This window comes from Lepisma saccharinum, chromosome 16, assembly GCF_977018435.1.
Source record: "Lepisma saccharinum chromosome 16, izLepSacc3.1, whole genome shotgun sequence".
Classification (NCBI taxonomy): Eukaryota; Metazoa; Arthropoda; class Insecta; order Zygentoma; family Lepismatidae; genus Lepisma; species Lepisma saccharinum.
The window spans coordinates 4,580,564-4,593,623 of record NC_139244.1 but is presented as its reverse complement, the minus strand read 5'-3'; the positions used below and the strand labels follow the sequence as shown (position 1 = coordinate 4,593,623).

The window sequence follows — 13,060 nt, the reverse complement described above, 5'->3', positions numbered from 1 at the left end:
TTTCATTTCCTTACAAGCTGCCATACACTATTAAATGATCCAAAAATACTATGCAACACAATGTTTAAAATCTGCTTGAATACACTTTGTTCACAGTCTATCACTGTTGTGTTTTCCCATAATTTTTTCTGGATGTTTCAAGCAAGCATAAATACTTCCTCCGTGCATTAACCATGCCAAATTACAAGTTTGCCAGATTTAACTGTCTGGCTATTTCTTCCTTACATATCCTTCAAAGTACCTGGCTGATGTGAAAATCACAATTTCTATGGTCAAAACATTTGTGACCCCCAATTTGATCCCAATGCTCCCTAAAAATGCACTATAATTCAAAACATTTATTGTCAAATTATAGCTTAAGTGACACCCTAAAATTCTTAAAAGTGTTTCTTTCCTTAATCTCCAAAAATGTAGTTCAGGTATTTGGAATCTACTTCAGCATATGAAAAATTCATTTTTCATCTACAATCTTGAAATGCTTTGAACAAATGTAAATTCACAACAAAATCACTCCTGAGGTGTATCTTGGTGTGATTAGTTTCAGCTAAAAACCTCTAAATTTGCTGCAGTTATCCTGGTCTCAAAATTAGTGACTTACTATCACCCTTTCTAAAACACACTACATTACAGAGTTCTTATTAAAAACTAAAAACTCAAGTGATGCCATAACATTGCTGAAACCTGTGATTCTTAATCTACGAGAATGCAACCTAGTCAAATGACACATTTAACCGGTCAGCCATCTACTATCTTTTAACAAGGTGACAATTTTTTCTCAAATGTGAGACCAATCCATCAAGATATCTTGCAATTATATAAATTATAACTCAAAAGCTTTCCATTTATGGTAAAAAAAAAAGTTTTCGCCTGTGTTTAGCACCACGCCATGAAGGCGTATAGGGGGTGTGGGGGTAACGGCCCACACTTTCTTGATCCGGTCGTAAGTGGGGGTGATGTGATCAGCATCATGCCCCTGACTGCCTTTACCCCCCAGGGTTTCCATGTCATTCGACGCTGGGTGTCCAACGTTAGAAAAGTTCCCGGATTTGAACCGGCCGGGGATCGAACCCGGGACCTTGAGCATGGTAGTCACCGACTGAGCCACCGCGGTCACTTCTGGTGGTTATCATAGATACAACACTTCTGATTTTACCACCCCTCCTCTCCCAATCCATGAAATATTACTTCAAAAGCTTTACTGCAAAATTGCGGACCAATGAAATATTGTATTCCAGACAGTTTTGAAAGAAATAAAAAAACAATGTAGAGCATAGTATAGAGCCTCCTGCAACAGTGGGAAAATCAGTTTTTCATCAACCATCTTGAAACACATTTTCTAGCTGCAGAAATAATTTGACCTAAATGATTCTAAATTTGCAGCAGTTATCATGGCCACTAAATAGATGATCTATCCCTCTCTGTCCATCCAACATAACTCATGCATCATATTTTGATAAGTCTATTGTCAAATTATAGTGCAGGCACATTATTATCTGTAACTTTCATGGACAAAGCTCAAAACAATAGTCTATTCAAAGGTTTGAAAATGTCAAAAATTACCGTAACAGTTTCATACATCGGAGACACATTTCTTCATTTTTAAAGAAGAAACTACTTACGGAAATGAGTTTCTCTAAGGTTTCCAACGTTAGTCGAGGTATTTTCTTTCACCGTGGTATCTATTTGACCGGGAAATCATGTCAGTGTTTCCAATACCTTTATTTTTAAACTATGCTTGCCTAACCTAACCTTATCGGAAATGGTTCGTGGGGCTATCCGTCAGCTACCCGTACATAATGTACAATTTGCACACGTGACAAACACGATAGTAGGTATTTTTCGGTGAAGAAGGTTGGAAACAATGATATTCAAAAACAAAAGAAGCGATATATTTCGCAAAGTAAGCGATATCGCACAGTTACGTGCATTCGGTAGCACTTAGAAAAATACGTTATTTTAGTAGAAAAAGTGTTTGTTTTCATGTAAAAAGTGTAATGGCACCTTGAACTATGTTCCGCAATACACAATTGGTAAGTACGAACCATGCGATACACAAAATATCCGATTTTAATGTGTCTCCGATCTATGAAACTGTTACCAAATTAACAAAAGTGTATGAAACATTTATATGAAAGTATACATGTGCACTGAATTTACTTGAGTACCCTACAACCTTAATAAAAAAAGAACTCAAATTGTGGAAGATCATGAAGGAGCGTATAGAACTAACCAGACCTAAATAGCATTATATGGAATATGCAAGCAACTCATGATGATGAGAAATGAGAAAATCATTTGAAGAGTGTTCAGATTCAATTCAAACCTCAATCGAAGGACCTGTGTAATGAGTATGACTAACTTCGAGCCTGCTTCTTTCAAAATTGATTAGGTTTATTTTTCTGCAGTGGAATAGTGGACATGAGCAAAGTGGAACATTTTGCATTCTTCACGAAGATTGTATTATGTATGAATGTTATCTGTCGTTTTGAGCTCTCAGAGATGCATTATAGAGAAGCAATGCATGGTTTATGGGGTTCTGTAAAAATAAGATTAACCTCAGTAAGTTACAACAAGAAAAACAGATTTATAACAATGAGGCACGTTTGTGTATATTTTGCATGATTCTTTCAATTATCTAAGACACTATTATAACTGGAGAAATTTGAACTGGAACTAGTTGTATTTGAATTATCCATGATCTCTAAACACTCATGCTTGACCTTTAAAAGGGGTAGCATGTATGTATGTGCATTTTTGATTGTATAATCGGCAGACACATGCACTTCTACTCTTGATGGGAGCATCTCAAAAGCAACAGAAAAAATCTGTCATCTAATACACCAATTAGTTTACCGTCACCTTGTATACTGACTGCCCCTGTCAGCTACTTCACGTTTGTGGGGTGCCAACGGATATTTCATCATTAAATGCTCTTGTTGTTAGGCTCGGAAGGCCAAGTTTAGTGTTCTTGGCAATAATAAACTATGCCTAAATCCTTCCGTTTAGATTGGACAGGTTTAGGGTTCACAGTATTAAAAATAATATCTCTAAATGCTTCATTAGCTGCTCATGTAATCTTTGGTCTCGAGAACAAAACCCCCTTCGGTACTGGCTCCGAATGTTTTATGATTTATTTTCAAATTCTCCTAACAGGAAGACTAATTATAGTAGAATTCTGGCAATGGTTGTCACACGAAATTTGAACCCTCCTTAAAGTAATAAGCACTGTTTGGATTTTAAAAAAAATGTATGTGTTGAAAAAAACAATTTAAAAATTACCTTATGCAAGCATGCACACTTCCCATGGACAATATATTTTCCATTGACAAGCAACTAAGTATCGTAAACTATTGGGAATTAATGTAGAAGTAAATCGGAACCTTAGTAGAATGCATTTAGGGACTTTATTTTAATGCTAAGAGAACCAAACCTAACCTGCCTAACCTAACTATGAAAGCATATATTGAACAAAATATTAAGTAATCGCTAAGACTCCGCAGTATGTGTTAACAGAAGTAAATCTAAATTGAATCATGTAAAAATTGCATGCGTAGCATGATGAAATCACAATAAAACAAAAGGAACTTGGGCCCCCCCTTCAAACATCACATGAAAATCCTACATTTCAAATCATAATTTCTCCAAGCTTTGAACTTACTCCCACAATTCTTCCCAGTATTCTAAAGCAGTTTCTAACACTCTTATAAAACTTGCCAAAAATCAATGAACATTTGGAGCCTTTACCAAAAATTTTATATCAGTATCTTATTGATATCAGTGAAAATTTACTATTAGTTCATCAATAACATGTACAATATGAAATTATTCTGCATCCATTTTGTTACTATTTCTTTAACCTATCAAGAGTTCATTTCAGATAGGCTAAATAAAATTTGCTTAATTTTACTTCGCTTATCTATCACTTTGGCCTAACTATGAAGATGAATACGAGTGATGATCTGATTAAATTGATGAAGGCACACTCACAAAAAAAAAACACTCTGGTCCAGGCTGGGATTCAAACCTGGGAAGCCTGGCATCATAGTATGCTAGGCTAAAAAAAAATGACCAGAACTTTCTGCCCTTTACGTACAAACATAGCCTGTCTGTGGTGCTTATGCAATGTAAGTCCTCACCTAACCTAGTGAATGGGAATTCAGTTCAATAATCCTTCCAGACAATTTTTACAAAACTTACATGTTTTATAAACCCTGTTTAAAGTTCCATCCTTTCCTTGCATATACAAAGAGGTTATTGTATGTAAGCCTGTAAACGCTTTTTGTATAGTACTGAAGAAACAACTAGAAAATAGTTGCAATGTAATCCATACTTCTATGCCACACAATCCAATGCACAAACTGTTTTACATACTGTTTAGCCCTTAACTTGTTAGAATAACTAACACACGCTAATTTTACCAATGGTTTCACAAAAGCTACAGTGTATTATTACAAGCACCACCTTCTTTGCATATCTCACCCTGAACCTTACAAACATAAGCCAAAAATTATCAAATATCTAAACAATCTATGGTAAATATGTGATATCACCCGAATGGATTTCTTCAAATTTACAGGAGAAACTAATTACTTAAATCAGTTTCTGTAGCATTATCGAAGTTCTTAGAGATATTTTCTTTGGCGGAAACCGAAAACTTCACCACAGAATGCTGCAGAACAAGAAATAATCACTTTTTATGTAAGGAACTTGCATTTTCTGTAAAGCGACAACATTATGCCGTTGTTTCCATTATGTACCTGCAGATGGCGCGAGCATCGAAAGTCACGTGGGCTCGCCAGTGTTTCCAAACGTTCCTTTCTTTACGAGATTTTTTCTTCTTTTTTTTTAACTATGCTTACCTATAGCCTGACAAGTTAAGTCCCGATATGCGCAGATCACTGCGGAGCAGTTCCTATTACGTCATCCTCCCCACCACTCTTCTACTAGTCTGGCCTTGAAAGTACGAGTGGTGCCAACTCAGCAAAATTAAGCTAAAACAAATATGACAAACGATTTTTACTGCGTAGATTGACTATGCCGGCTCATATCAGTTTATCAGTGGTTCCTTTGATTTAACCTGGTCTTTGAAAATTCATGCGGTGTGCAGATCATAAACTGTAGTATTACGCACGAGCGTTAAGGTTTATAACGAAGAGAAACTACTGGGTGAATGACTTCCATTTTCTGAATGCAACATCGAGCAGTGGCCTGGTTTTTTTATTAAAGCCGAGTGGAGTGGGGGTTCTTTTGTTTATCGTACAACAATTGCTTCGAGAAGGCAATCTGATAACATGCTTGCCTGTGTTCCTTTTTACAGCATTGAAATGTTCTTGCTCTCTACTCTTGGCTGCATATTTTTGAAATGCAAAAATCAAATCATGCCGGGTCCAACGAAATCCACAATCTGCTCTGGAAAGCCCCTTAGAGGACAGGCCAAATAAATTGTTTACAATGTTGCAACATATTTACGAAATCAGAAGGAGTTACATAAACTTAAGTATAATGTTGTCTAGTCCACAAGCGCCACCACGGGAGTATCTAAGTGGATGGTTTCTCAAGTTTTCAAAGAATTGGATTGATTTGTTGTTTTAAGTCCACTTTATGCACAGTAAGGCTAATCGAGACTGGACCTACAGTTTAAAGTGGGATCCGAAGCACTATGTGCCTCCACCGGGAATCGAACCCGGGACCCCTTGCTTACAAGGCGACAACGCTACCACTGCACCATCGGGGAGGCCAAGTTTTAAAAGAAGGAAAAGAGTTGTTGGCGAAAGGTGAGTTGAATTTCTGTACTCCGACAGGTAGAAAACAGCCCACGAAAAAGCGAATACAAATTTCATTGAAAATCCTCAGACCATTCCGCTCCCTCCAGGTTGCAACACTGTGAACCAACGTCGCTGCGGAGAATGGAAAGGGGAAATGTGGTGTGAGATGCGCAACAGCTATTTTCAACGTCTTGTCTAACTTGTCAAGTTATAACCTAATCTTGCCGGAAATGGTCCTTGGGGCTATCCGTCAATGGTTCGTGGGGCTATCGTGAATGGTTTTTGGGGCTATCCATCAATGGTTTGTGGTGCTACAGCCGTCAATGGTTTGTGATGACATAATGAACACGAAAGTAGGTATTTTTCGGTTATGAAACACTGCATACGCACTCCAAATCGACAAAACACAAGCATGACATGCGACGATCCATGACGAGTGCATTGTCTGTGCATTGTACATGCTATTGTCTGTTACCCAAGCGGAACAAGGAAGACAAATAATGACTCGTAATATGAAAAGTTGACACTATTTTATGGAAAAAGGCATAACTTCACCTTAAAGAATCTTCCGCAATGCAGAATAGGTAAGTATCAATGCTAAAATTAACTAAATAAACGAGTGCAAGGTGTTCAGGCGATATCACATAATTACCAAATCTATTATTGTTGCCACAAGTTAAAGCAAACAGAGAACTATAATGTTCAGGTTTCTTGCTTTGTTGATTGATTGGTTACTTTACTCATGTTTCCGACACATTCTTCTAATTGCAAAAAATAAGGATGAAAAGTGATAAAATGAACTTGAATAATGGAAAATCAAATCATGGCCCTAAAATAGCAGGCCCCAGAGGATTATGCTGGCTCTACATTCCAATACCATAGCCTCAGTTTGCGAGAATGCAGTCCAGTGTGTACTAGACTTCCCTTTACATCTCAACTTTATTAGGAATAGAAAATATCTACAGTAAAATAATGCATCATGAAGACATGTACGTAACCTATAAATAAACAAGACTAAGTTTTTCGAGGACCACAAAAAAATAAGTGCAATGGAAATTGGTCAGGTAAGGTTAGGTTAGGTTTAAATTCAATGGCCATGCACATAAAAGGGTGACACCCAAAGTTATAACGACGTAAAAAAATGTTGAGATCGAGCAATGTTTTATGTACAGAATATTACAAATCTAACTCAATTTCACCTACCAATATCGAATAAAATTCTTATACGTTCAAAACTCAGATTCTGCGTATTAACACACCATTCTTGGCCAAGAATAATGTGCGAATTTAACAACAGCGACACACACATTCTCTACACGCACAAAACGAAGCGCTTATGTGATAATTTTACTTTTTAAAAAGTACCGTTTAGAATAGTATTGTCCTTTATTTGCATATATCGAAAATTTAATTGTTTCATAACATATTACAGAACGTATAGCCTATCACGGAACCGAAATGACATCTTTACAAACTTACAAGTAAAAGAACAGTGAATTGTCTTGTCAACTCCCGCATACGCACTTCAATATAAGCAACTCGTCTGTTAGACTAAATAGCACTGACATGTAGAACTGAATTCTCTCTGCAACAAAACGCCCTAAACAACACCTTCCTTGTGTATACTGACCTCAACTGCAACAAGTTTAATGTTAGCATGCAACACCCGAATGAAAACAAAGTTCTTCCTTGTGCAACGACAGCCATATTGATCCCCAAAATAGAGTAGCCTGCTAAAGGATAGACAGTGCATAATATCTGCAGGCCAGCTGTTTCACTATCGTTGAAACAACTTGTCATTGCACAAACGTCCCTCACTGATTTTACCCGAAGCCATATGTACAGTTTTGATGATGTGTCCAACAGACAGAATTGTCTTGTTTAGGAAATCCCTTCGCTCATACCAATAAGAATCTTCAATTTCTTTTCCATCAGCAGAAACCGGCCAACATTTCGTTCCTACAGCTATTTGATGTTGTTCGACACTTTATGCTCTATTTTGGATATAGACTCTCCTCATATTTGAGTCAAGATTAACATGAGCGGATAATGCCCAGTAAGCGAGCACTGAATTTATGTACAGTCAGGAGAAAATTCCCGTTATTACAGAATAATAATTCCTGCCTTGGCGGACAATGGAAAAAGTCGAAATTTTACATGCTGAAATGTTGTTATGCGAGATAGGGTGTAAGTTGTATGGATTCCAGCATCTTTTCAACGAATTCCTAAAAACGGCAATTTACTCTTGACTGTACATACGTACTCATACTCTACTCAATGACATGCCCAAGGGGGTGGGGGTCATAAACCCTTTCGCCCAGTATTCCCAAAAATAGAACGTCAAAGGCAAGAAATGTAGGCAAAAATGAAGAATGACTATTTAAAAGTATACTTACGTAACCCTTTCCCTTTCGAAAACACTGGGCACCCCAACTAACTACGTTACGTATACAACTATAAAATGGCATTGCATAAATTATCTTGAAAATATAGTTAATGTAGTATAATATACGCAAGAATCTACGGTAAATGTCTGAATTTACTAAATGTATGCCATGACCGCATTAGCGGCAGCTGCCTCCACACCCACTTGAAAGGGTCCTTAAAAATGCAAAGGAGGAGGATTTCGAAATGTCAGTTCCATCGAGCATAGGGCAAAAAAGAAATCCGCTCACCATCCCAGCTTCAAGAACTTACTCCTAGATTTTCAGCATTACAAAAAGTTGGGACATTTCGAATGATTGTGTATTAAAAGCGTTTAATTTTCCAAGGTTAGATAGAGATTGCCGAGATTGGCTTGATCGGCCGAGATGAAGAAAGTGTGGGGCCCTAACCCCACACCCCCATACGCCTTCATGGCGTGGTGCAAAGCACAGGGGAGCACTTTACTTCTTTTTTTTAAACTTTACTTTAGAGATTGCATTTCTTATTCCGTATCGAGATCCTGTGTCGGGAAATTCTGTACTTTTCCCAACCAAAGGACATTTCCTTCAAGCCGTGTACAGACTCGGAATGTTTGAAATATATATATATATATATATATATTTAGAGCTTTGTTTTTAATCATATCTTAAATTTCGTACATACAGAAATAATCAGTGGTTTTTTACTGCGAAGAAAGGTTCCGAATTTCGTTTGTCCTTGTGTTCATCATAAGAACTACCCAGAACATTACGATTATGTTAATAAATGAATCACCTATAAAAAGGTGCCGGAACGGTCAGGGGGGAAGGCTAAGGGGACTGAAACCCCCTCGAAATCCTACATATATCTAATTTATTGATTGAGTTGGTGTTTTAAGTCCAGTTTATGCACAGGAAGGCTAATCGGGACTGGACCTACAGTTTAAAGTGGGATCCGAACATGGACGTCCACAGGATTTTTTCCAGGGAGGGGCAAGGAAGGTATTTTTTCCAGGGGGGGCAAACAAGGCACATTTTCCCCCAAAATAGTGTTGTTCCCTAAAAAAAACCTTGCTGAAATTTGAATTTATGGTGTTCATGCAATAATTAACACACATTATTGTGGCTAAAATGAAATTATAAGTGTGAAATACATAATTTTTGGTTGACTTTCATTTTCCAGGGGGGGGCCGCGGCCCCCCCTTCCGGACGCCCATGGATCCGAACCACTTGTGCCTCCACCGGGTATCAAACCTGGGACCCCTTGATTACAAGGCGACGATGCTACCACTGCAGCATAGGGGAAGTCCTATATATCTAATTTAAATAGTGTATTGTGGTAATTAATTTTACTTCCTTATCAAGTTTAAACATTTTCTATAATCATTTGTAATATACTGCTAATAAGGAATGCTCCCCTCCCGAAATCAAATCCTGCCTATGGGCCTGGATATAGCGTACTGTTGGGTAAGACACAGACACACACAAAATGTAATAATTATAATCGTATTTATGAACATTGATTTATTTTGTTCATGAATCACTTGTTTGCATCTACATGCTGTGATAATGAAAATGCCAATTTGTGTGTTTCGGTCTCATGGGTCACTCCTGCAACCAACCCTTGTCAATGGAGGATGAAAAATGAATACAAGAGAATTGAAGAATGATAAAAAAATTACATGTATAAAAAAGTGACAATAAGTTATACATTGTATATGTATTTTCTTTAATATAAAATAAAATGTAATATTTCCTTACATACAGCCAACCAAGATGAGAAAAACCCAGCAAACTCACGAACTAGACTGCCATTTGTTCTCTCGTCTTCCCTTCGCCTAGGCCCGAGGGACTCCTTGCATCATTGTCAAAAACTTGAACGTTTCTGCTTTCCAGTGCCCTGCATCTAGAAGCAGGTGTGGATAGGGTATCTCCTAACTGGCAGGTTTTCATATATATTATTATGGCTAATATATTTTAAGAGTCGAATATTCTGTCTTTTATCACCAAGTTAAATAGGCTCGAGAATATTTTTTAATGTTAGATTTAAATCAACTTTGTTCATATAGGCTAATCCGAACTGGGCCTACAGTTTAAATTTTGATCCGAACCACTGTGCAATGTACCTACAAAGGAACTCGAACTTGGAACACCTTGAGAACATAGGTTTTTTTTCCTTTTCCTTTGTTTATTCATTGGATTGTTAGATTTACAGTGGCAGTGGGAGAAGTTATAACATATAATACCTCTTCATCTATTGTTTACAAGAATTAATGTAATAAATTCTGGCTCACTTCGAGCCCTGCCCATATCAGTTGAATTAATGTCACAGTTCTAAGGCCAGTGATCGAAAAGCAAATTCTTAGCTTGGGGGATGCTTTACGATTTTTTTTTTTTTTTTTTAAACTGGAGGGTAATATCCACCAAGTCTTCCAACTTTGAGCAATAGGTAAGGCAGTGGATGCCAAAGTTCCCAGTACTCTTGGCATTTGAAATCACACAATTCCTGTAGTTTGACTTCATACATGAAATGTGATGTAAAAGTTTCAGTTTAGGTAAATCAGCTGGTATCCACTTATCCAACATGTCAGCCTTCCCCCATGCAGTGGTTAGCAATTCTTCACATTTCAATTGCATTATGGACCATGTCATGCAGTTTTGATCTGGACATTGCTTCGTCTAGTCATCATGCAAGGTTAAGTAAAGTTCCCTGTGCGTGTAGCACCATGCCATGAAGGCATATTTAGGGGGTGCTGTCAGACACATTCTCGATCTCGGCCATTTTAGAGGTGGTGTGATCAGGCCCGTAGCAAGGGGAGTTCACTGCCATCAGCCCCCTTGACATTAGGTAAAACTATTTTGTATAATTTGTCTGCAGTGAAGAGTGAAAATGAAGACAGCAGATATTACTTTGCTCTTACATTCGTTCATCTTGTAGACTCTAGAAGGTTCTTTCACAGGGGAGCTTCTTTATCTGTAACTTTGTTGCCCTGTTGCGGCCTCTCAAATCTGAGACACTGACGTCATCATCCACATTCCTTCCACATCTGCATCAAAGGTCAACAGCTCGCACGTCTTGGGAACGAAGGGGTTTTAGAGCTTCAGCCTGTGGTTGAATGTACTGTAGGCACTATGATTGAATATTGTGCATTTTCTTTTGTGTGATATAAATATCTGTATCATCAAAAGTAGTATGGAGTGCGTAAGGGATGATTTCAGTAGCAGCCAATTAACACTTCAACCTTTGTTTTAAGAAAAAATGTAGTATTGTAGATTTCTAAATTTTATGTAGCTTTATGAGCACCCCCCCCCCCTCACACATAATTTACCTTAATACTGTTCAACTTTTGAAAAGGGACTTGCTTTACAAAGCCCCCTGAAGATCAATTCTAGCTACGGACCTTGGTGTGATCAGCAACATGCTCAAGCTGCCTTGAGCCCCAGAGCCGCTATATGTGGCGACAAGGCCGGAAAAGTCTCCCACGTGACAGTCGGACGTCCTGCCAACTAGAACAGGGTATCATCCTGATTAACCTTAAAAAGGTAAGAAAATGGCATTCAATTATCAAATAACAACATACTTTCCTCTTTTGACTGTTTCTAAGATGGCTGTAACTGCAGCTGATACATAGCAGGAAAAAGCAATTTAAATTAAAACAATTGCCTTTGCATCTTCCATTGGTTACTAGAGTTCGTTGGTACATTAGCACTCCAACACTGGTTGATTTGTAATTTATAGTACAATGTTTGAATATGTGCCGAATTCATTCACAAAGAAAGCATTTTTACATAGGTGTTAATGCAAAATGCCTATGATTACATACACTCTGCAAGTTACCCAACATCCAGATATTAGTACAGACACGAGACATTTTTTTAAAAGCAAAAAGCAGCATTATTTTCCCTCATTTGTTGTGTTACTTTTCACAAATATTACACATTTAATATTTCACAGCACTACACTGAGCATTGAAATGGAAAAAAAAATGTTTTTAATATTTACCTATTCTTAACCCCTTGTATACTTGCTGCAGAACAAAAGTGATAGAATTCCCAATATATCCATATATATTTATTTATTTAGCAAAAGATCCTTAACAGAACCAATAGTTCCAATTACAAAGATATATATGAGACTTATGTAGAGTTTAAAGTAAAATCCAGACTACTATGCAATGAGCTTTCATCAGAAATCAAACAAAGAACCAATTGATTTCAATATGACAATAAGCTATCCAAAATTTTGGTGTTCACTGTGTATTGTGAAGTCAATGCATGGCATGGTCCATGGATCAACTTAATACCACTTCACAGAGCATCCTTTTCTTTGCTAGAGTATTATCGAATCACAGAATACTCACAAGTTTCAGATATTTGTTGTACTTTTTTGTTACATGGGTGTAACAAGTGGTGAAATTCAGAAGAATTCGTAAAAATAACAACCAGGGTAAAACAACAAATCCAAAATTCTTGACTTTTTCATGACCCAGTTTCCCCCTTTTTCTTAACATTTATTTAATCGCCCCCTACTTAGGTACAGCTGGAAATTAAGAAAATTATATTTTTATTCAATGAAAATCTCCTATCACAAGGCCAGTTAAGATGAAAACTGACGCTGTACTTTAACAAGAGACTTAGACTTGCTTTAATGCATGTAACAATTATGCTTCAAACATCATCCTGAATGGGGAATGGCCACATTACTTTAATATTTTTAGAAAACTTCACGCATACAAGAATTCAATTCTTAAGAAACGAAGTGAAAAAACCACAACTCAATAGATTTCCAAATATTCAATTTTATCAAATCCCAGTAGTTACAACAATGTAAATTCACTATACTGTATAAAATAGCTACAAGTCTTGACTTTTATTTTACCTACCTGTTCATTT

General features: G+C 37.2%; 2 protein-coding genes across 4 annotated transcripts in view; both read right to left on the bottom strand.

Moving 5' to 3' along the window:
• Positions 1 to 7,758, bottom strand: part of LOC146000212 (DDB1- and CUL4-associated factor 8-like) — a 35,363-nt gene extending 27,605 nt beyond the window's left edge. The window contains exon 1 of one of the 3 annotated variants that reach the window (XM_083137607.1): positions 7,670 to 7,758. The gene's annotated coding sequence lies outside the window, so the exon portion shown is untranslated. The other 2 variants (XM_083137608.1, XM_083137606.1) reach the window with 2 other exon arrangements.
• The window catches only part of fusl (transmembrane protein fuseless), a 362,638-nt gene that overhangs the window by 61,704 nt on the left and 287,874 nt on the right, over positions 1 to 13,060 (bottom strand). The gene's annotated exons all lie outside the window — the stretch shown is intronic.